Source organism: Ranitomeya imitator, chromosome 3 (genome assembly GCF_032444005.1).
Source record: "Ranitomeya imitator isolate aRanImi1 chromosome 3, aRanImi1.pri, whole genome shotgun sequence".
Classification (NCBI taxonomy): Eukaryota; Metazoa; Chordata; class Amphibia; order Anura; family Dendrobatidae; genus Ranitomeya; species Ranitomeya imitator.
The window spans coordinates 802,919,228-802,941,583 of record NC_091284.1 but is presented as its reverse complement, the minus strand read 5'-3'; the positions used below and the strand labels follow the sequence as shown (position 1 = coordinate 802,941,583).

The window sequence follows — 22,356 nt, the reverse complement described above, 5'->3', positions numbered from 1 at the left end:
GTCCTTTTTTTGTGGTGCGTCTGCATTTAAGGTTAATTGGGAAAAGAGTGAGTGTAAGGTATTTGGAAATGGTGTTTTAAGTAGGGATGTTGGAGTGAATGTGGTTAATGGGCCTATTAAAATATTGGGTGTGAAGTTTTCAGAGAAGTTGGATGGGAAGGAAAGTTGGAATGATGCGAAAGAGAAGGTTGAGCGGAAGCTGTGTTTTTGGAGGTTGAGAAACCTTACGTTTTTTGGAAAGATCTTAGTTATAAAGAGTGTGGTGTTGCCGATTTTTTTGTATGTAGCAGTAGTGTTTCCACCAGGGTATATGTGTGTGAGGAGTTTGAATAGGATTCTGTTTGTGTTTTTATGGAATTCAAAGATGGAGAGGGCTAGGAGAGAAATTTTGGTGAAGAGATTGGAGAAAGGTGGGTTGGGTTTTCCAAATTTGGAAGTTTTTTTTGGTGTGAATATTGTTGTGTATGTGCTGAAAGTGATAAGGGCGGATGGAAAATTTTCATCTATGTGTAGGTATTTATTTGGAGCGTATCTGTTTAAGTTAAAATGGAGAGAAAGGGATTTGAGGTGTCCGGTTGCTTTTGAGGTTCCTGTATGGTATGTGTGGGTTTATAAGTTTTTGGTGAAGTATGAGTTGTGTGATGTGGATGTAAGACTAGTGGAAAAGAAGAAGGCTGTGTATAGAATGATTGAGTGTAGAGAGATAGAGTGTGATATCAATATGGTTAGAGGAGCTGATGTACAAAAGGTGTGGAAGAAAGTACGGATGGATGGTATGACAAACAGACAGAGTGAGATTGTGTGGCAGTCATTGCATGGAGTGTTACCAGTAAGAGAGTTTCAGAGAAATAGGGGTTTAGTGAGGAGTGAGAGGTGTCCGAGAGAAGGTTGTGGTGGGTGTGAAAGTGTAATACATGTGTTCTGGAATTGTCAGTATGCTAGAGATGTGATTGGAAGAATGGGTCCTTTGTGCAAAGAACTGTGTGGTGTGAATTTTTTATCCTTTGAGTTGTTCATGTTTGGTTTAGGGTTGTGTGATGGAGTGAAGGAGAGAGTGTTGTGGTTAATGCTTGCATGTATAAAGGAAGTGTTATGGGATGTGAGAAATGTGCATGTGTTCAAGAGGAAGAATATTGAGGTTAGAAATACCGTGAAGGTGATTTTGGGGAAGATATATGTTTGTTTTTTGTGGGATAAGAAAAGGAAGGGGGAGGTGGATGCGGAAGGAATTTGGAAGGTTAAAAAGTGGAGATATTTTGTTAATACTTCTTGATTTGTTCTTTTGTTATGTAAATATGTATTTTGAAAAAAGAAAGATTTTTCCGATGATGATGGGAACGGCTTTTTGTGTTTCAATTTTGACACAGCTGTTTGGGTATGTTTCTTCGGTTTTGGATTTCTAGACCGTGAAATTCCCCATCTGAGGGAGAAAAAAAAAAAAAAAAAAAAAAAAAAAAAAAAAAATCTGTTCTTATCAGTTTAATATCTGATACGTCCCCCATGTGGGGACCATATATTAAATGGCTTTTTGGAACAGGGAGCTGGAAATGGAGCTTGCTCAGTCCACTCCACGCATTGACCCGCTATTGCAGTCTCTCCGGGAACAGTGCACTCCTTCTCTGATCCGGTTTCTAAAAACAGATTGAATGGAAATTAATCAGCACAGCAAGTTGTCTTGGAACCCTAGATGGGAATTTATTTCAGGGTTGTTAAGGAAGCACATTTCACATGCCGCTGGCTGCCAAATGTAGCATGCTGCTCGATTTCACTTGCCTAATTGCAACATTTTGTGTGCCTTGCTTTCACCTCTGTATGTATGTATGTATGTATGTATGTATGTATGTATGTATGTATGTCAAGCATTGCATTGCATTCAATAGGCAATCAATCAATCAATCAGGCAATCAATTTTCAGTCTTTCCTGGTTGCTGCCACAGGTGTGTTAAGATGTAGGCCTGAATTAGGCCTTTCTTACAGTGTAGCAAATATACTGTGCCATCTACAGAATTAGGCCCCTGCCTGCTGTCAGCACTTGGTATTTAAATTGAAGCATCCAATGAGTAGTTCTGCCATACATACCACATTTGTGACCACCGATCATGAATTCTTTTGGAAGACATTGTTTACCTCTTGTGGACCACCGACTTTGAAATGCGGTGTATGATAGGTATTTGAAAAAAAGGAAAACTGGTGTCTGTGCTGATCTCGAATCTGCTAGTCTTGTGTCTTGTAGATACACCTGTGTGAGGAGTATTCTAATGCTTTTGACCAACCAGGTGCGCTGCCTGCAGTCGATAGAATCTTAGCACGGAACCTTCACCTGCAGTCACAATGGGGATGGTGGGTGTGTCAAAGTGGGCAGAGTTATGCAGATTCAAAACGCGTTGGGCGCAGCTTCAACGAGCACACACAGACACACACAGCCAAACAACCGACCAAAACCCACCCACACCCGAACTGTCATTGAGAATGCATCCAGAGTTTCTGAAAATGTCTTCCTTGCGGCAATCTTTGGCTAGGTCTCCACAATGGGTGTCGGTTGTAGGCCTGGGTGCGTCTGAAATGGCCAACCATTTCAGGCCATCGCTTCTCGGCCTCCTATGGCTAAGATCAAGTGTAGTATCTGTTCTTATCAGTTTAATATCTGATACGTCCCCCATGTGGGGACCATATATTAAATGGCTTTTTGGAACAGGGAGCTGGAAATGGAGCTTGCTCAGTCCACTCCACGCATTGACCCGCTATTGCAGTCTCTCCGGGAACAGTGCACTCCTTCTCTGATCCGGTTTCTAAAAACAGATTGAATGGAAATTAATCAGCACAGCAAGTTGTCTTGGAACCCTAGATGGGAATTTATTTCAGGGTTGTTAAGGAAGCACATTTCACATGCCGCTGGCTGCCAAATGTAGCATGCTGCTCGATTTCACTTGCCTAATTGCAACATTTTGTGTGCCTTGCTTTCACCTCTGTATGTATGTATGTATGTATGTATGTATGTCAAGCATTGCATTGCATTCAATAGGCAATCAATCAATCAATCAGGCAATCAATTTTCAGTCTTTCCTGGTTGCTGCCACAGGTGTGTTAAGATGTAGGCCTGAATTAGGCCTTTCTTACAGTGTAGCAAATATACTGTGCCATCTACAGAATTAGGCCCCTGCCTGCTGTCAGCACTTGGTATTTAAATTGAAGCATCCAATGAGTAGTTCTGCCATACATACCACATTTGTGACCACCGATCATGAATTCTTTTGGAAGACATTGTTTACCTCTTGTGGACCACCGACTTTGAAATGCGGTGTATGATAGGTATTTGAAAAAAAGGAAAACTGGTGTCTGTGCTGATCTCGAATCTGCTAGTCTTGTGTCTTGTAGATACACCTGTGTGAGGAGTATTCTAATGCTTTTGACCAACCAGGTGCGCTGCCTGCAGTCGATAGAATCTTAGCACGGAACCTTCACCTGCAGTCACAATGGGGATGGTGGGTGTGTCAAAGTGGGCAGAGTTATGCAGATTCAAAACGCGTTGGGCGCAGCTTCAACGAGCACACACAGACACACACAGCCAAACAACCGACCAAAACCCACCCACACCCGAACTGTCATTGAGAATGCATCCAGAGTTTCTGAAAATGTCTTCCTTGCGGCAATCTTTGGCTAGGTCTCCACAATGGGTGTCGGTTGTAGGCCTGGGTGCGTCTGAAATGGCCAACCATTTCAGGCCATCGCTTCTCGGCCTCCTATGGCTAAGATCAAGTGTAGTATCTGTTCTTATCAGTTTAATATCTGATACGTCCCCCATGTGGGGACCATATATTAAATGGCTTTTTGGAACAGGGAGCTGGAAATGGAGCTTGCTCAGTCCACTCCACGCATTGACCCGCTATTGCAGTCTCTCCGGGAACAGTGCACTCCTTCTCTGATCCGGTTTCTAAAAACAGATTGAATGGAAATTAATCAGCACAGCAAGTTGTCTTGGAACCCTAGATGGGAATTTATTTCAGGGTTGTTAAGGAAGCACATTTCACATGCCGCTGGCTGCCAAATGTAGCATGCTGCTCGATTTCACTTGCCTAATTGCAACATTTTGTGTGCCTTGCTTTCACCTCTGTATGTATGTATGTATGTATGTATGTATGTCAAGCATTGCATTGCATTCAATAGGCAATCAATCAATCAATCAGGCAATCAATTTTCAGTCTTTCCTGGTTGCTGCCACAGGTGTGTTAAGATGTAGGCCTGAATTAGGCCTTTCTTACAGTGTAGCAAATATACTGTGCCATCTACAGAATTAGGCCCCTGCCTGCTGTCAGCACTTGGTATTTAAATTGAAGCATCCAATGAGTAGTTCTGCCATACATACCACATTTGTGACCACCGATCATGAATTCTTTTGGAAGACATTGTTTACCTCTTGTGGACCACCGACTTTGAAATGCGGTGTATGATAGGTATTTGAAAAAAAGGAAAACTGGTGTCTGTGCTGATCTCGAATCTGCTAGTCTTGTGTCTTGTAGATACACCTGTGTGAGGAGTATTCTAATGCTTTTGACCAACCAGGTGCGCTGCCTGCAGTCGATAGAATCTTAGCACGGAACCTTCACCTGCAGTCACAATGGGGATGGTGGGTGTGTCAAAGTGGGCAGAGTTATGCAGATTCAAAACGCGTTGGGCGCAGCTTCAACGAGCACACACAGACACACACAGCCAAACAACCGACCAAAACCCACCCACACCCGAACTGTCATTGAGAATGCATCCAGAGTTTCTGAAAATGTCTTCCTTGCGGCAATCTTTGGCTAGGTCTCCACAATGGGTGTCGGTTGTAGGCCTGGGTGCGTCTGAAATGGCCAACCATTTCAGGCCATCGCTTCTCGGCCTTTTGGCTGCGATCGATCAGTTTAACTGTGAGATTGTAGTCAGGTCGGGTGCTTTCGGTACCCTCTCTCTCGGCCTGGGGGGATCGCTCCTCTTCGGAGGGGCTTCACCCCCCTGCTGCTATAGGGAGAGAGGATTAGTCCGGAGCAACGAGTTGCGATCGCCTTAAAAGGGCGCTAGCCTTTTTTTGTGTTTACAGCTGGAGTTCTTTCTCGGAAGGATGCCGGCTGCACTTACCTTTGCATCGGGTGAACCCCGGATGAGGAACACGGTCCGTATCGAGGTCTTGGAGAGATTCCGGAAGGAGAAAGAAATCCGCTACGTTTGCAACACCGTCCTTCTTGGGATCCTGGAGTTCGGCAGAGAGGACATCTTCTGTTTTCAGGACAATGAGCAGAAAGGTACTTATACTATTACCTTTAGGAGCCATGGTTGTTGTCAGCAGTTGGTCCAAAAGGTGAATGACAACATCTTTGCTGATGAACTGGAGGGCCTGGTCTTCTCCCTGCTTTTCGTCCAAGAGGAGGTACAAATGATTGTTTTCTTTCCAAATCCTTTTGTGGAAGTACTGGACATTTTAACCTGTTTGCGTCGCTATTGCGATGAAGTAACCTTTCAAGGGAATGTTAAAAACGCCGTTGGTTTCTGGTGTGGCAAGCGGAAATTCCTGGTGCGGCTGAAGAAAAATCCGGAGGGCTTTGGAGGAACAGAACATCCCCCCTCTACCATCACCATTGGGAAGAGCCGTGGCTACTTATTCTACACAGGTATGCCTATGTATTGCAGGAACTGTGGCAAGATGGGGCATACCCAAGGGAATTGTGTGGAAAGAAGGGCATTCCGCTGCAGCAATTGTGGTCAATTCGGACACTTCATGAAGGATTGCCCTCAAAAGAAGGCTTGTAACCTATGCGGGGAGGTTGGACATATGTTCCGAGGATGCCCACATAGGACTAAAGTCCGTACGTATGCAGAGGCGGCTGAGAGACCCGTGCCAAGGCAGGAACCAGCTATTGTCCCGGTCCATGCTGAGCTGAGTATCCCGGAGACCGGAGTAAGGCCTGAGCCAAGTCCCACTGTTCCTACAGCAGGGGAGGCGGCTGAGAAGGCCAAGGGCGCAGAGGAGAAGGTGGGGACGGAGCAGGAGTGTGGTGGCCCTCAGGGAGGCCCTCCTGTGTCGAAGTCCCGGAAAAAGGGCGGAGGGCGGACCACCCAGAGACTGGAGCAGGGGGACTCTCCCGTTGGGGGGGTAACCCTTGTGTCGAAGGTCTCGAATGAGGCTGGTGTGTTGGAGCAGAGCGCCCCCACTATGTTGGCGGTGGGGGGCACTGTGGCGAAGACCCCAGTCATTCCCAGGGACTCGAGCCAGCAGACCGCAGTTTTTTCTCCTACAGGTGATGGTGTGGATGAGGTCATTGTGCCAGATCCGGAGGCCCCCCAGGAAGTAAGAGGCCATGTAGCTATCACAGAGGACGACTGTACGAGTGAGCTGCCTGAGCCTTCTGGAAAGAAGCTGCGAGGGGATACTCTTCTGGAGGCCAATCCAGAGTCTCCGGATGTGTGTTTTCCCAGCGGAGACATGTGGCTGAACACGGACTCTTCTGGGTATCCATTACCGGGTTCCTCGGATCCCCAGAACATTGACTCTTTTTCCACACTGCCAGATGTGATTGAGGAGTTTATGGAAGTCATTGAGGATATCTCTCCTCCCTCATGACATAAATGCCATCCATGAGGTGTCTCTCACTTAATGTGAGATCTCTAAAGAGCCCTGTCCGCAGGGCTGCTCTTTTTGATTTTTTTGAAACATTAGACTTTGATATATGTTTTTTACAGGAGTGTGGTCTGCAGCATGGAATCCGGTATAACGAGATAAAAAAGGACTGGAAACTAGGGCCCTCTGTATGGTCGGGCTCGAACGAAAACAAGTCTGCTGGTGTGGGTCTGCTCTGCCGAGGTAATAACATCATCATCTCCTCTGTTACTGAGATTGTACCCGGCAGAGCTATCCTAGTGCATTTGTGTTTTAATAATTTTAATTTCCGTGTCATTAATGTGTACGCTCCACCAGATAAACAGGAGCGTATACGTTTGTTTGAAATTCTACCGGTATTCTGTGTAGGGTCATCTCCTCTCTTGGTAGCTGGGGACTTTAATTGCCTGAATGTGAATGAGCGCCGAGGAGGGGGTGACCCAATCCGTAAGTTAGATAAGTCGTGTTTTTTACTAAATAGCTTGCAGACTGATTTTAAGTTATGCGATGCCTGGAGGTCGCTTTCGCCGACGGACCCAGGATTTACATGGTCCGGTCGGGGAGTGGCTTCCAGGATCGATTTTATGTTTTTATCTGAGGATTTTAGCCCTGTACAATTTGTTTTAATGCCTAATTTATTCTCTGATCATAAAATGTTAAGCGTAAAGATAGAGTATCAAGGAGAGCTGAGGATAAATAGAGGTTTGTGGCGTCTGGGGGTCCATTTGCTGGAAGACCCTCAGGTGAGGTCAGACTTCTGTAATGCCTACCAGGAATGGAGACAGTTAAGGCCTCCATATATTAAAATCCTATCCTGGTGGGAAGTGATCAAAGATAAAATAAGGTTTTTTTTTATCAGGGCTGGAAAGAGGAAGGCGCGGCGGAAAAAGCAGATTTATGTAAATTTAAATATGAGACTGCAAACTCTCCATAAATTTAAAGAGATAGGACTAGAGGTGGAAGATGATATTGCAAGCCTAAAAACTGAAATACAATTGTGCCTTGATCAAAAAGGTAAAGAAATAATTTTTAATTCCAAAGTGAAACATTTAGAAGAAGGTGAGAAGTGTACACGTTTCTTTTTTAAAAAAGTGATGGAGAAAAAGGAGACGATCACCTGTCTTGATGGAGAAACAACTGTGGAAGGTATGAAGAAGGTGGCTTTTAATTTTTATAGAGACCTTTTTAGTAAAAAAAGTGTAAATAATGTTTTTTTACAAGATGCTCTTAATATCCTGGATTTTAAGTTAAGTTCTGTAGACCAGGGGTTTTTAATAGAAGATCTTAGCATGGAAGAACTTTTTAGTGTTTTTAAAAGTTTTTCAAAAGGGAAAGCCCCAGGAGCAGATGGTCTACCTGTTGAATTTTATTTGACTTTTTGGGATGTTTTAAAGGAGGATCTTTTAGCACTTTTTAAAGAGGTTTTTATGTGTTCAGAGCTGCCTAAGTCATGGAGGAGGGGGATAGTGTCCTTAATTTATAAGAAAAAGGGCGCTCGTGATGACCTCAGGAATTGGAGGCCTATCACCCTCCTCAACATGGACTATAAAGTTTTAGCTAAAATTATTGCTTGTCGTTTTAAAACTGTGATTAATAAATTGATACAACCCGAACAAGTATGTGGAGTACCAGGGAGGAATATTGCTGAGATTTTAAATGTTATTAGAGATGCAATATGGTACTCTAGGGATAGAAGTCAGAGCCTGGCCCTGTTGGCGCTGGACTTTGAAAAGGCGTTTGACAGGGTCTCGCATGAGTATCTTTTTAAAGTTTTAAAACAAATGGCGATCCCCGACATGTTTTTATCTCGTATTATGATTTTATATAATAATGTGTTTTCTCAAATTTCTGTCAATGGTTTTTTAACAGATTTTATCCCGTTGGAATCCGGAGTGAAGCAGGGGTGTCCATTATCCCCAATTCTTTTTATTTGTGCTATGGAACCCCTGCTGTGTATGATCCGGAGAGATAAAGTGGTCCGAGGGGTTCCTATTCCGGGTGGAGGAGGGGCCCAAGTCAAAGTATTTGCCTACATGGATGATGTTACTGCCATCTGTACAGATCCTGCTTCACTCCGGAGAGTGGTAATGTGCACCAATTTTTTTAGTCAGGCTTCAGGTTTTAAAATGAATTTTAATAAAACTGAATGTTTGATTTTGGGTTCCTGGGATACAAATGACCTACCAGCAGTAAAATTGAGGCACGACGAGGTAAAAATTTTGGGTATAGTATTTGATGCTAAAAATGATGGACACGTGAGCTGGGAGGAGGTACAGCATAAAATGGTGAAAAAGCTCTCCTTCTGGAATTTGAGATGCTTGTCGATTGAAGGGAAAATTTTAATTATTAAATCTGTTTTATTGCCTATGATGCTTTATGTTGCCATGGTATATCCTCCTTCTGAGTTGATACTAAAAAAACTAACTCGATGTATTTTTATGTTCATTTGGGGATCAAAAATGGAAAAGCTGAGGCGAACGGAAATGTACAAGAAACAACAAAATGGAGGAAAAGATGTCCCTGACTTGCATTTGTATTTATATGTAAATTTCTTTTGTTTTTGTTTTAAAGTTTTTAACACTAATTCTACTTTTAGTCTGTTTTTAAAATATACTTGTGGTTTTATCTTTAAAAAATGGTTCAGGCCATGTTTATCAGCACCCATTTTATTATGCCCGCCCAAGCATTTTATTGTTTTAGAAAAGGTGATAAGGACTTATAAATTAAAGGACTTGGATGCCGATCTCCTTCTGGACAGAAAAAAATTGATGGTTCATCTGAGAAGAGAAGAAGGAGTGTCCCCTGTGAGCAACTTCTCCTGGAGTAGATCCAAGCGTGTGTGGAGGAATGTTTTTGGGAAATTCTTGGCCAACATTCACAAAGACATCGCATGGATGGCTGCCCACCAGTGCCTCCCAACCAGAGACTTCCAGCACAGGAGAGGCCTGGTGGCGCGGGCAAAGTGCCCAAGAGACTCTTGCCGAGAGGATGAGACTGTTTTGCACCTTTTCTGGAACTGCTGTTTTGCACAAGAACTTTGGGGGAGATTGGGGATACTTTTAAAATGGGTTTGTGGTCTTAAAGATTTTAGCTATGAGTATGTTTTATATGGACTTTTTAATTGCCCCACTACACACCAGTTCAAAGTATGCTGGTGTATAATAAACTGTGCCAAAAATGCAATCTGGAAAGCGAGAAACATTTTACTTTTTAACCGTGATTTTATCTCTGTAAATGATTGTATTAAATTGGCTTTTAGTGAAATGTTTATTTATTTCTTAAAGGATGTTAAAGATGTGGGGAAGAAGGAAGCGAATCGTAGATGGTGTTTTTATATGTGGAATACTGTTTTATATTAAGTTGTTTCATGTTGTTGTATTTTATTATTGTAATTGTTTATGTTTCTTTTGCACAAAAGGTTTCATTTTTTCTTGTTGTTCTATGTCTTATGACTAAATAAAATTTTGTTGAAACCTTATCTGTTCTTATCAGTTTAATATCTGATACGTCCCCCATGTGGGGACCATATATTAAATGGCTTTTTGGAACAGGGAGCTGGAAATGGAGCTTGCTCAGTCCACTCCACGCATTGACCCGCTATTGCAGTCTCTCCGGGAACAGTGCACTCCTTCTCTGATCCGGTTTCTAAAAACAGATTGAATGGAAATTAATCAGCACAGCAAGTTGTCTTGGAACCCTAGATGGGAATTTATTTCAGGGTTGTTAAGGAAGCACATTTCACATGCCGCTGGCTGCCAAATGTAGCATGCTGCTCGATTTCACTTGCCTAATTGCAACATTTTGTGTGCCTTGCTTTCACCTCTGTATGTATGTATGTATGTATGTATGTATGTATGTCAAGCATTGCATTGCATTCAATAGGCAATCAATCAATCAATCAGGCAATCAATTTTCAGTCTTTCCTGGTTGCTGCCACAGGTGTGTTAAGATGTAGGCCTGAATTAGGCCTTTCTTACAGTGTAGCAAATATACTGTGCCATCTACAGAATTAGGCCCCTGCCTGCTGTCAGCACTTGGTATTTAAATTGAAGCATCCAATGAGTAGTTCTGCCATACATACCACATTTGTGACCACCGATCATGAATTCTTTTGGAAGACATTGTTTACCTCTTGTGGACCACCGACTTTGAAATGCGGTGTATGATAGGTATTTGAAAAAAAGGAAAACTGGTGTCTGTGCTGATCTCGAATCTGCTAGTCTTGTGTCTTGTAGATACACCTGTGTGAGGAGTATTCTAATGCTTTTGACCAACCAGGTGCGCTGCCTGCAGTCGATAGAATCTTAGCACGGAACCTTCACCTGCAGTCACAATGGGGATGGTGGGTGTGTCAAAGTGGGCAGAGTTATGCAGATTCAAAACGCGTTGGGCGCAGCTTCAACGAGCACACACAGACACACACAGCCAAACAACCGACCAAAACCCACCCACACCCGAACTGTCATTGAGAATGCATCCAGAGTTTCTGAAAATGTCTTCCTTGCGGCAATCTTTGGCTAGGTCTCCACAATGGGTGTCGGTTGTAGGCCTGGGTGCGTCTGAAATGGCCAACCATTTCAGGCCATCGCTTCTCGGCCTTTTGGCTAAGATCAGGGTTTATTGCCCTGGTCTTGGCTGAGAGGTGCTTGGGGTACCCGGCTCCTTGGCCTGGGGGGATCGTCTCACCTCTGGTGGGACTTCACCCCCCTGCTGCTATTGGGGAGTCGGCTTAGTCCTCTTGCATCCGGTTGCGATCCCCCGGCTATAGGCCGTTTCCCTGTGACTTCCCTTGTGGGAGTACTTCTTCTATTTCCTGTGGTAGGATATACCGACAGTTCTGCATCATGAATTTCGTGAAGAACACCATCCGGTTGACCGTGGACCCGAGCAATGGAACCAAGAACAACGTCGTTTTCATGATCCGGGATCTTATTGAGGAAAAGGCTGGAGCAAAGCGTGAGGAGATCTTCAGCTGTAACGAGTTTCCTCGACAAGGTAACTACGATGTGACTTTTGTGGACCAAAATGTTTGCCTGAATGTGTTCGAGTGGCTTCGAGGCAATGCTGAGGATCCTCTTCTGGAAGGAGTTGGCTGGATACCGTTGTTTGGTCTGCAGGAAAAAGAGGTGACTGTAACTGTGTATAACCCCTTCACAGATCCTGCTTTGTTGCAGAGTTTTCTCTCACAGTATTGTGACTATGTGAAAGTAGGAGAACGGCAGGTGAACATTTTAGGAATCTTTAACTGTAAATATGTTTATCGTGTGAAGTTGAAGAGGGACCCTGACTGTGTGGGTGGTTTCAGGCACCCCCCTGCAAATTTCTCTGTGGCAGGTCACAGAGGTTTTTTGACCTACCCAGGACAGCCTCGTTTTTGTAGGAGATGCTTTTGTTTTGGACATGTACAGGCAGAGTGTACTAAAGGACAGTGCTGTCGAAACTGCAGGAAAGAGGGGCATACCGCTAACCAATGTCCTTTGCCTAAGACCTGTGATGTCTGTGGGAGTAGTACGCATATGTACAAGGACTGTCCCATGAGTGCACCCAGACGGTCCGACAAGGAGCAAATGGAGGAAGAGTTGGCCAGGAGGGAAAGGGCAAAAGTTGTAAAAGAAGTTGCAAGGTTTGAGAGGGAGGAGGAAGAGAGAAGGAGGCGGAGTGCGAGTAGAGCCATGCCCCCTCCAGATTCAGAGAGTGTGAGTCTGAGACCATGTTCTAGGGCAGAGAAAGAGGAGAAAAAGGAGGAAAAGAAGAAGAAAAAGAAGGAAAAAGAGTGGAGGAGGGAAGAGAAGGAGTTTTGGAGGGCAGCTGCAGAGGTGGAGGCGCATCTTCCTGAAATGGAAGTGCAGGGGCAGTTGCCTGAAATAATGACTTTTAGTGAGGCAATGGACGCCGCGGAGAGCGATGCGCAAATTTCGGAGGTGGATAGCCCTGAGCATTTGTCTAATGCTGAACATATTGAGGAGTTTGAGTCAGATGACGATAGAGCTGCAAAAAAGAGCCGGCGGGAGGATGATGGAGATGATGAGGAGGTGGAGAGTAGTACTCCTCAGAGAAAGATTGGCCCTGCAAGAAGGAGGACTGAGGGTGGTGAGATCAGTGGGTCAGACACTTGTTGTTCAATTCAGATGGTGGAGGAGGATAGTGGTGATGCTGGATAGTGTTACCATATACTGCACTAAATGTGTTGTTTTTTTTCTCTTGTGAGCTTTGGCTTAGGCCAAAGGCTTTTATTTTCTGTGTAGTTAGTTGAAGTGTGGATTTTGTAAATATGGGGTTTACCATAATTTCACAAAATGTTAGAGTGTTTAAAAGTAAAGTTAGGAGAGCTGCAATTTTTGAGTTTTTAGCTATGCAAAATGCATCTATTTTTTGTTTACAAGAGTGTGGGGTAGTGGATGGTGTGAAAGGGGATGAATGGTCTTATGGTGCGTCTGTGTGGTCAGGGAGTGCATGTAATAAGAATGATGGGGTGGGAATATTGGTTAAAGGGAGAGAGGTGGTTTTGAATGATTATCTGGTGATTGAGGTAGGGAGGTGTATTTTGGCTAATTTTGAGTATAGGAATGTAAAGTTTTGTGTTATTAATATTTATGCGCCGGTTGATAAGAATGAGCGTAAAGCTTTATTTGAAAAAGTTAAGCTTTTTGTTCCAGGGAGGATGCCTGTAGTGGTTGTGGGGGATATGAATTGTGATGTGGGGAAAGTGAATGTGGATGTGTCAGGGAAGGCTTTGTTGGAGTTAGTGAGTGATTTTGATCTGGGTGATATGCAGCGTGTGTGTAGTGTGAGTCCTGTGTTGAATACTTTTTTTTCTGAGAGTGGAAGGGTGCAATCTAGGTTGGATTATTGCTTTATTTCAAAAAATATAACTGCTGTTGATTATAAGCAAGAAAATGTTTTGTTTTCTGATCATGTGTGTATGAAGTGTGAGGTGGATATAAAGGTTGGTGGAGTGTTTGGGAAAGGGTTGTGGAAGTTAAATGTGAAGTTGTTAGAGAGTGAAGATGTGAGAAAGGAGTATGCAAGACGGTATGAAGGGTGGTGTAAGCGTAAAAATGGTTTTGGGAATGTTTGTGTTTGGTGGGATTGGGTGAAGAGACAAACAAAAATATTCTTTAAAAGTTTAGGGTATAAGTGTGCAGCTATTAAAAGAGAGAATTTTGTTAAATTGAATGCACGTTTGAGTGTATTGTATAAGTTGAGGGAAGGAGGAATGGAAGTGGAAGAAGAGATATTACAGGTGAAAAAGGAAATTAATGACTTTTTGTTAGAGAAAGGGAGGAGTATAGTTTTTAGAGCAAAAATTGACAAAATGGAACATGATGAGAAATGTTCACGTTTTTTCTTTAAAAAGGTGTTTGGGAAGAAACAGAGTATGAGTGTGCTGAATGGGGAGGATGGAAGAGAAGTGAGTGGTGAGGATATGTGTGAAGAGGTGGCTAAGTTCTATGAGGAGTTGTATGCAGTGAAGTGGAGGGATGAGGGTTTGGAGAGTGATGTGTTAAATATGTTAGAAAGTAAGTTGTCTGAGACGGAAAGGGAGAGTGTGATGTGTGAGGTGACTAGTGATGAGGTGTGGAAGGTGATGAATAGTATGGCGCTAAATAAGACGCCAGGGGAGGATGGTCTCCCAGTAGAGTTTTATCGAGTGATGTGGGATGTGATTGGTAATGACTTTGTGGAGGTGTGTAAGTATATGTGGTTAAATATGGAGGTGGCTGAGAGTATGCGTGCGGGAATGGTTGTGTTGATACCTAAAAAGGGGGATTTGAAGAGTTTGAGGAATTGGAGGCCGATAACGTTATTAAACTGTGATTATAAAATCTATGCAAAATTAATGGCGAATAGGATGCGTGATGTGATAGAGAGTGTGATTGGGGATGAACAGTGTTGTGCGGTACCTGGGAGGCGTATACATGATTGTGTGTGTATGCTAAGAGATTGTCTATGGGACTGTATGGGGCGAAAGAAGAGTGCGTTTTTGTTGAGTTTAGATTTTGAGAAGGCTTATGATAGATTATCGCATGGGTTTTTGTTTAGTGTGTTGCTAAGAATGGGTTTTCCAGCTGATTTTGTTGGGAGAGTGAGGAGTTTATATAAGGATATTTACAGTTGTGTTTTGTTGAATGGTTATGTGGGAAGGAGAGTGAATGTCTTTTCCGGAGTTCGTCAAGGGTGTCCTTTGTCACCTGTGGCTTTTATTTGTGCAATTGAGCCTTTATTGTGTATGCTGAGGAAAGATAAGGTGGTTAGGGGCGTGCAAGTGCCAGGAGGAGGGGGTAGAGAGTGGAAAGTTAGTGGTTATATGGATGATGTGTGTGTATTGTGCGATTCAGAATGTTCGGTGAGGCGGGTGAAGTTATTAGTGTCCTTTTTTTGTGGTGCGTCTGCATTTAAGGTTAATTGGGAAAAGAGTGAGTGTAAGGTATTTGGAAATGGTGTTTTAAGTAGGGATGTTGGAGTGAATGTGGTTAATGGGCCTATTAAAATATTGGGTGTGAAGTTTTCAGAGAAGTTGGATGGGAAGGAAAGTTGGAATGATGCGAAAGAGAAGGTTGAGCGGAAGCTGTGTTTTTGGAGATTGAGAAACCTTACGTTTTTTGGAAAGATCTTAGTTATAAAGAGTGTGGTGTTGCCGATTTTTTTGTATGTAGCAGTAGTGTTTCCACCAGGGTATATGTGTGTGAGGAGTTTGAATAGGATTCTGTTTGTGTTTTTATGGAATTCAAAGATGGAGAGGGCTAGGAGAGAAATTTTGGTGAAGAGATTGGAGAAAGGTGGGTTGGGTTTTCCAAATTTGGAAGTTTTTTTTGGTGTGAATATTGTTGTGTATGTGCTGAAAGTGATAAGGGCGGATGGGAAATTTTCATCTATGTGTAGGTATTTATTTGGAGCGTATCTGTTTAAGTTAAAATGGAGAGAAAGGGATTTGAGGTGTCCGGTTGCTTTTGAGGTTCCTGTATGGTATGTGTGGGTTTATAAGTTTTTGGTGAAGTATGAGTTGTGTGATGTGGATGTAAGACTAGTGGAAAAGAAGAAGGCTGTGTATAGAATGATTGAGTGTAGAGAGATAGAGTGTGATATCAATATGGTTAGAGGAGCTGATGTACAAAAGGTGTGGAAGAAAGTACGGATGGATGGTATGACAAACAGACAGAGTGAGATTGTGTGGCAGTCATTGCATGGAGTGTTACCAGTAAGAGAGTTTCAGAGAAATAGGGGTTTAGTGAGGAGTGAGAGGTGTCCGAGAGAAGGTTGTGGTGGGTGTGAAAGTGTAATACATGTGTTCTGGAATTGTCAGTACGCTAGAGATGTGATTGGAAGAATGGGTCCTTTGTGCAAAGAACTGTGTGGTGTGAATTTTTTATCCTTTGAGTTGTTCATGTTTGGTTTAGGGTTGTGTGATGGAGTGAAGGAGAGAGTGTTGTGGTTAATGCTTGCATGTATAAAGGAAGTGTTATGGGATGTGAGAAATGTGCATGTGTTCAAGAGGAAGAATATTGAGGTTAGAAATACCGTGAAGGTGATTTTGGGGAAGATATATGTTTGTTTTTTGTGGGATAAGAAAAGGAAGGGGGAGGTGGATGCGGAAGGAATTTGGAAGGTTAAAAAGTGGAGATATTTTGTTAATACTTCTTGATTTGTTCTTTTGTTATGTAAATATGTATTTTGAAAAAAGAAAGATTTTTCCGATGATGATGGGAACGGCTTTTTGTGTTTCAATTTTGACACAGCTGTTTGGGTATGTTTCTTCGGTTTTGGATTTCTAGACCGTGAAATTCCCCATCTGAGGGAAAAAAAAAAAAAAAAAAAAAAAAAAAATCTGTTCTTATCAGTTTAATATCTGATACGTCCCCCATGTGGGGACCATATATTAAATGGCTTTTTGGAACAGGGAGCTGGAAATGGAGCTTGCTCAGTCCACTCCACGCATTGACCCGCTATTGCAGTCTCTCCGGGAACAGTGCACTCCTTCTCTGATCCGGTTTCTAAAAACAGATTGAATGGAAATTAATCAGCACAGCAAGTTGTCTTGGAACCCTAGATGGGAATTTATTTCAGGGTTGTTAAGGAAGCACATTTCACATGCCGCTGGCTGCCAAATGTAGCATGCTGCTCGATTTCACTTGCCTAATTGCAACATTTTGTGTGCCTTGCTTTCACCTCTGTATGTATGTATGTATGTATGTATGTATGTATGTCAAGCATTGCATTGCATTCAATAGGCAATCAATCAATCAATCAGGCAATCAATTTTCAGTCTTTCCTGGTTGCTGCCACAGGTGTGTTAAGATGTAGGCCTGAATTAGGCCTTTCTTACAGTGTAGCAAATATACTGTGCCATCTACAGAATTAGGCCCCTGCCTGCTGTCAGCACTTGGTATTTAAATTGAAGCATCCAATGAGTAGTTCTGCCATACATACCACATTTGTGACCACCGATCATGAATTCTTTTGGAAGACATTGTTTACCTCTTGTGGACCACCGACTTTGAAATGCGGTGTATGATAGGTATTTGAAAAAAAGGAAAACTGGTGTCTGTGCTGATCTCGAATCTGCTAGTCTTGTGTCTTGTAGATACACCTGTGTGAGGAGTATTCTAATGCTTTTGACCAACCAGGTGCGCTGCCTGCAGTCGATAGAATCTTAGCACGGAACCTTCACCTGCAGTCACAATGGGGATGGTGGGTGTGTCAAAGTGGGCAGAGTTATGCAGATTCAAAACGCGTTGGGCGCAGCTTCAACGAGCACACACAGACACACACAGCCAAACAACCGACCAAAACCCACCCACACCCGAACTGTCATTGAGAATGCATCCAGAGTTTCTGAAAATGTCTTCCTTGCGGCAATCTTTGGCTAGGTCTCCACAATGGGTGTCGGTTGTAGGCCTGGGTGCGTCTGAAATGGCCAACCATTTCAGGCCATCGCTTCTCGGCCTCCTATGGCTAAGATCAAGTGTAGTATCTGTTCTTATCAGTTTAATATCTGATACGTCCCCCATGTGGGGACCATATATTAAATGGCTTTTTGGAACAGGGAGCTGGAAATGGAGCTTGCTCAGTCCACTCCACGCATTGACCCGCTATTGCAGTCTCTCCGGGAACAGTGCACTCCTTCTCTGATCCGGTTTCTAAAAACAGATTGAATGGAAATTAATCAGCACAGCAAGTTGTCTTGGAACCCTAGATGGGAATTTATTTCAGGGTTGTTAAGGAAGCACATTTCACATGCCGCTGGCTGCCAAATGTAGCATGCTGCTCGATTTCACTTGCCTAATTGCAACATTTTGTGTGCCTTGCTTTCACCTCTGTATGTATGTATGTATGTATGTATGTATGTCAAGCATTGCATTGCATTCAATAGGCAATCAATCAATCAATCAGGCAATCAATTTTCAGTCTTTCCTGGTTGCTGCCACAGGTGTGTTAAGATGTAGGCCTGAATTAGGCCTTTCTTACAGTGTAGCAAATATACTGTGCCATCTACAGAATTAGGCCCCTGCCTGCTGTCAGCACTTGGTATTTAAATTGAAGCATCCAATGAGTAGTTCTGCCATACATACCACATTTGTGACCACCGATCATGAATTCTTTTGGAAGACATTGTTTACCTCTTGTGGACCACCGACTTTGAAATGCGGTGTATGATAGGTATTTGAAAAAAAGGAAAACTGGTGTCTGTGCTGATCTCGAATCTGCTAGTCTTGTGTCTTGTAGATACACCTGTGTGAGGAGTATTCTAATGCTTTTGACCAACCAGGTGCGCTGCCTGCAGTCGATAGAATCTTAGCACGGAACCTTCACCTGCAGTCACAATGGGGATGGTGGGTGTGTCAAAGTGGGCAGAGTTATGCAGATTCAAAACGCGTTGGGCGCAGCTTCAACGAGCACACACAGACACACACAGCCAAACAACCGACCAAAACCCACCCACACCCGAACTGTCATTGAGAATGCATCCAGAGTTTCTGAAAATGTCTTCCTTGCGGCAATCTTTGGCTAGGTCTCCACAATGGGTGTCGGTTGTAGGCCTGGGTGCGTCTGAAATGGCCAACCATTTCAGGCCATCGCTTCTCGGCCTTTTGGCTAAGATCAGGGTTTATTGCCCTGGTCTTGGCTGAGAGGTGCTTGGGGTACCCGGCTCCTTGGCCTGGGGGGATCGTCTCACCTCTGGTGGGACTTCACCCCCCTGCTGCTATTGGGGAGTCGGCTTAGTCCTCTTGCATCCGGTTGCGATCCCCCGGCTATAGGCCGTTTCCCTGTGACTTCCCTTGTGGGAGTACTTCTTCTATTTCCTGTGGTAGGATATACCGACAGTTCTGCATCATGAATTTCGTGAAGAACACCATCCGGTTGACCGTGGACCCGAGCAATGGAACCAAGAACAACGTCGTTTTCATGATCCGGGATCTTATTGAGGAAAAGGCTGGAGCAAAGCGTGAGGAGATCTTCAGCTGTAACGAGTTTCCTCGACAAGGTAACTACGATGTGACTTTTGTGGACCAAAATGTTTGCCTGAATGTGTTCGAGTGGCTTCGAGGCAATGCTGAGGATCCTCTTCTGGAAGGAGTTGGCTGGATACCGTTGTTTGGTCTGCAGGAAAAAGAGGTGACTGTAACTGTGTATAACCCCTTCACAGATCCTGCTTTGTTGCAGAGTTTTCTCTCACAGTATTGTGACTATGTGAAAGTAGGAGAACGGCAGGTGAACATTTTAGGAATCTTTAACTGTAAATATGTTTATCGTGTGAAGTTGAAGAGGGACCCTGACTGTGTGGGTGGTTTCAGGCACCCCCCTGCAAATTTCTCTGTGGCAGGTCACAGAGGTTTTTTGACCTACCCAGGACAGCCTCGTTTTTGTAGGAGATGCTTTTGTTTTGGACATGTACAGGCAGAGTGTACTAAAGGACAGTGCTGTCGAAACTGCAGGAAAGAGGGGCATACCGCTAACCAATGTCCTTTGCCTAAGACCTGTGATGTCTGTGGGAGTAGTACGCATATGTACAAGGACTGTCCCATGAGTGCACCCAGACGGTCCGACAAGGAGCAAATGGAGGAAGAGTTGGCCAGGAGGGAAAGGGCAAAAGTTGTAAAAGAAGTTGCAAGGTTTGAGAGGGAGGAGGAAGAGAGAAGGAGGCGGAGTGCGAGTAGAGCCATGCCCCCTCCAGATTCAGAGAGTGTGAGTCTGAGACCATGTTCTAGGGCAGAGAAAGAGGAGAAAAAGGAGGAAAAGAAGAAGAAAAAGAAGGAAAAAGAGTGGAGGAGGGAAGAGAAGGAGTTTTGGAGGGCAGCTGCAGAGGTGGAGGCGCATCTTCCTGAAATGGAAGTGCAGGGGCAGTTGCCTGAAATAATGACTTTTAGTGAGGCAATGGACGCCGCGGAGAGCGATGCGCAAATTTCGGAGGTGGATAGCCCTGAGCATTTGTCTAATGCTGAACATATTGAGGAGTTTGAGTCAGATGACGATAGAGCTGCAAAAAAGAGCCGGCGGGAGGATGATGGAGATGATGAGGAGGTGGAGAGTAGTACTCCTCAGAGAAAGATTGGCCCTGCAAGAAGGAGGACTGAGGGTGGTGAGATCAGTGGGTCAGACACTTGTTGTTCAATTCAGATGGTGGAGGAGGATAGTGGTGATGCTGGATAGTGTTACCATATACTGCACTAAATGTGTTGTTTTTTTTCTCTTGTGAGCTTTGGCTTAGGCCAAAGGCTTTTATTTTCTGTGTAGTTAGTTGAAGTGTGGATTTTGTAAATATGGGGTTTACCATAATTTCACAAAATGTTAGAGTGTTTAAAAGTAAAGTTAGGAGAGCTGCAATTTTTGAGTTTTTAGCTATGCAAAATGCATCTATTTTTTGTTTACAAGAGTGTGGGGTAGTGGATGGTGTGAAAGGGGATGAATGGTCTTATGGTGCGTCTGTGTGGTCAGGGAGTGCATGTAATAAGAATGATGGGGTGGGAATATTGGTTAAAGGGAGAGAGGTGGTTTTGAATGATTATCTGGTGATTGAGGTAGGGAGGTGTATTTTGGCTAATTTTGAGTATAGGAATGTAAAGTTTTGTGTTATTAATATTTATGCGCCGGTTGATAAGAATGAGCGTAAAGCTTTATTTGAAAAAGTTAAGCTTTTTGTTCCAGGGAGGATGCCTGTAGTGGTTGTGGGGGATATGAATTGTGATGTGGGGAAAGTGAATGTGGATGTGTCAGGGAAGGCTTTGTTGGAGTTAGTGAGTGATTTTGATCTGGGTGATATGCAGCGTGTGTGTAGTGTGAGTCCTGTGTTGAATACTTTTTTTTCTGAGAGTGGAAGGGTGCAATCTAGGTTGGATTATTGCTTTATTTCAAAAAATATAACTGCTGTTGATTATAAGCAAGAAAATGTTTTGTTTTCTGATCATGTGTGTATGAAGTGTGAGGTGGATATAAAGGTTGGTGGAGTGTTTGGGAAAGGGTTGTGGAAGTTAAATGTGAAGTTGTTAGAGAGTGAAGATGTGAGAAAGGAGTATGCAAGACGGTATGAAGGGTGGTGTAAGCGTAAAAATGGTTTTGGGAATGTTTGTGTTTGGTGGGATTGGGTGAAGAGACAAACAAAAATATTCTTTAAAAGTTTAGGGTATAAGTGTGCAGCTATTAAAAGAGAGAATTTTGTTAAATTGAATGCACGTTTGAGTGTATTGTATAAGTTGAGGGAAGGAGGAATGGAAGTGGAAGAAGAGATATTACAGGTGAAAAAGGAAATTAATGACTTTTTGTTAGAGAAAGGGAGGAGTATAGTTTTTAGAGCAAAAATTGACAAAATGGAACATGATGAGAAATGTTCACGTTTTTTCTTTAAAAAGGTGTTTGGGAAGAAACAGAGTATGAGTGTGCTGAATGGGGAGGATGGAAGAGAAGTGAGTGGTGAGGATATGTGTGAAGAGGTGGCTAAGTTCTATGAGGAGTTGTATGCAGTGAAGTGGAGGGATGAGGGTTTGGAGAGTGATGTGTTAAATATGTTAGAAAGTAAGTTGTCTGAGACGGAAAGGGAGAGTGTGATGTGTGAGGTGACTAGTGATGAGGTGTGGAAGGTGATGAATAGTATGGCGCTAAATAAGACGCCAGGGGAGGATGGTCTCCCAGTAGAGTTTTATCGAGTGATGTGGGATGTGATTGGTAATGACTTTGTGGAGGTGTGTAAGTATATGTGGTTAAATATGGAGGTGGCTGAGAGTATGCGTGCGGGAATGGTTGTGTTGATACCTAAAAAGGGGGATTTGAAGAGTTTGAGGAATTGGAGGCCGATAACGTTATTAAACTGTGATTATAAAATCTATGCAAAATTAATGGCGAATAGGATGCGTGATGTGATAGAGAGTGTGATTGGGGATGAACAGTGTTGTGCGGTACCTGGGAGGCGTATACATGATTGTGTGTGTATGCTAAGAGATTGTCTATGGGACTGTATGGGGCGAAAGAAGAGTGCGTTTTTGTTGAGTTTAGATTTTGAGAAGGCTTATGATAGATTATCGCATGGGTTTTTGTTTAGTGTGTTGCTAAGAATGGGTTTTCCAGCTGATTTTGTTGGGAGAGTGAGGAGTTTATATAAGGATATTTACAGTTGTGTTTTGTTGAATGGTTATGTGGGAAGGAGAGTGAATGTCTTTTCCGGAGTTCGTCAAGGGTGTCCTTTGTCACCTGTGGCTTTTATTTGTGCAATTGAGCCTTTATTGTGTATGCTG

The 22,356-nt window shown here is 43.4% G+C and overlaps 3 non-coding genes and 3 pseudogenes across 3 annotated transcripts; all 6 read left to right on the top strand.

The window, feature by feature from the left end:
• Positions 1-1,384: 1,384 nt before the first annotated feature.
• Positions 1,385-1,617, top strand: LOC138673315 (U2 spliceosomal RNA; annotated as a pseudogene).
• A 965-nt stretch (positions 1,618-2,582) lies between these two features.
• On the top strand, positions 2,583-2,775 carry LOC138673277 (U2 spliceosomal RNA). The gene has a single exon (XR_011319930.1). It is a non-coding gene; the product is annotated as a U2 spliceosomal RNA (small nuclear RNA).
• A 949-nt stretch (positions 2,776-3,724) lies between these two features.
• Positions 3,725-3,917, top strand: LOC138673275 (U2 spliceosomal RNA). The gene has a single exon (XR_011319928.1). It is a non-coding gene; the product is annotated as a U2 spliceosomal RNA (small nuclear RNA).
• Positions 3,918-10,061: 6,144 nt separating this feature from the next.
• Positions 10,062-10,262, top strand: LOC138673302 (U2 spliceosomal RNA; annotated as a pseudogene).
• Positions 10,263-16,385: 6,123 nt separating this feature from the next.
• LOC138673313 (U2 spliceosomal RNA) lies at positions 16,386-16,609 on the top strand (annotated as a pseudogene).
• A 953-nt stretch (positions 16,610-17,562) lies between these two features.
• On the top strand, positions 17,563-17,755 carry LOC138673274 (U2 spliceosomal RNA). Its single transcript, XR_011319927.1, has one exon. It is a non-coding gene; the product is annotated as a U2 spliceosomal RNA (small nuclear RNA).
• The last annotated feature ends 4,601 nt before the right edge of the window (positions 17,756-22,356 follow it).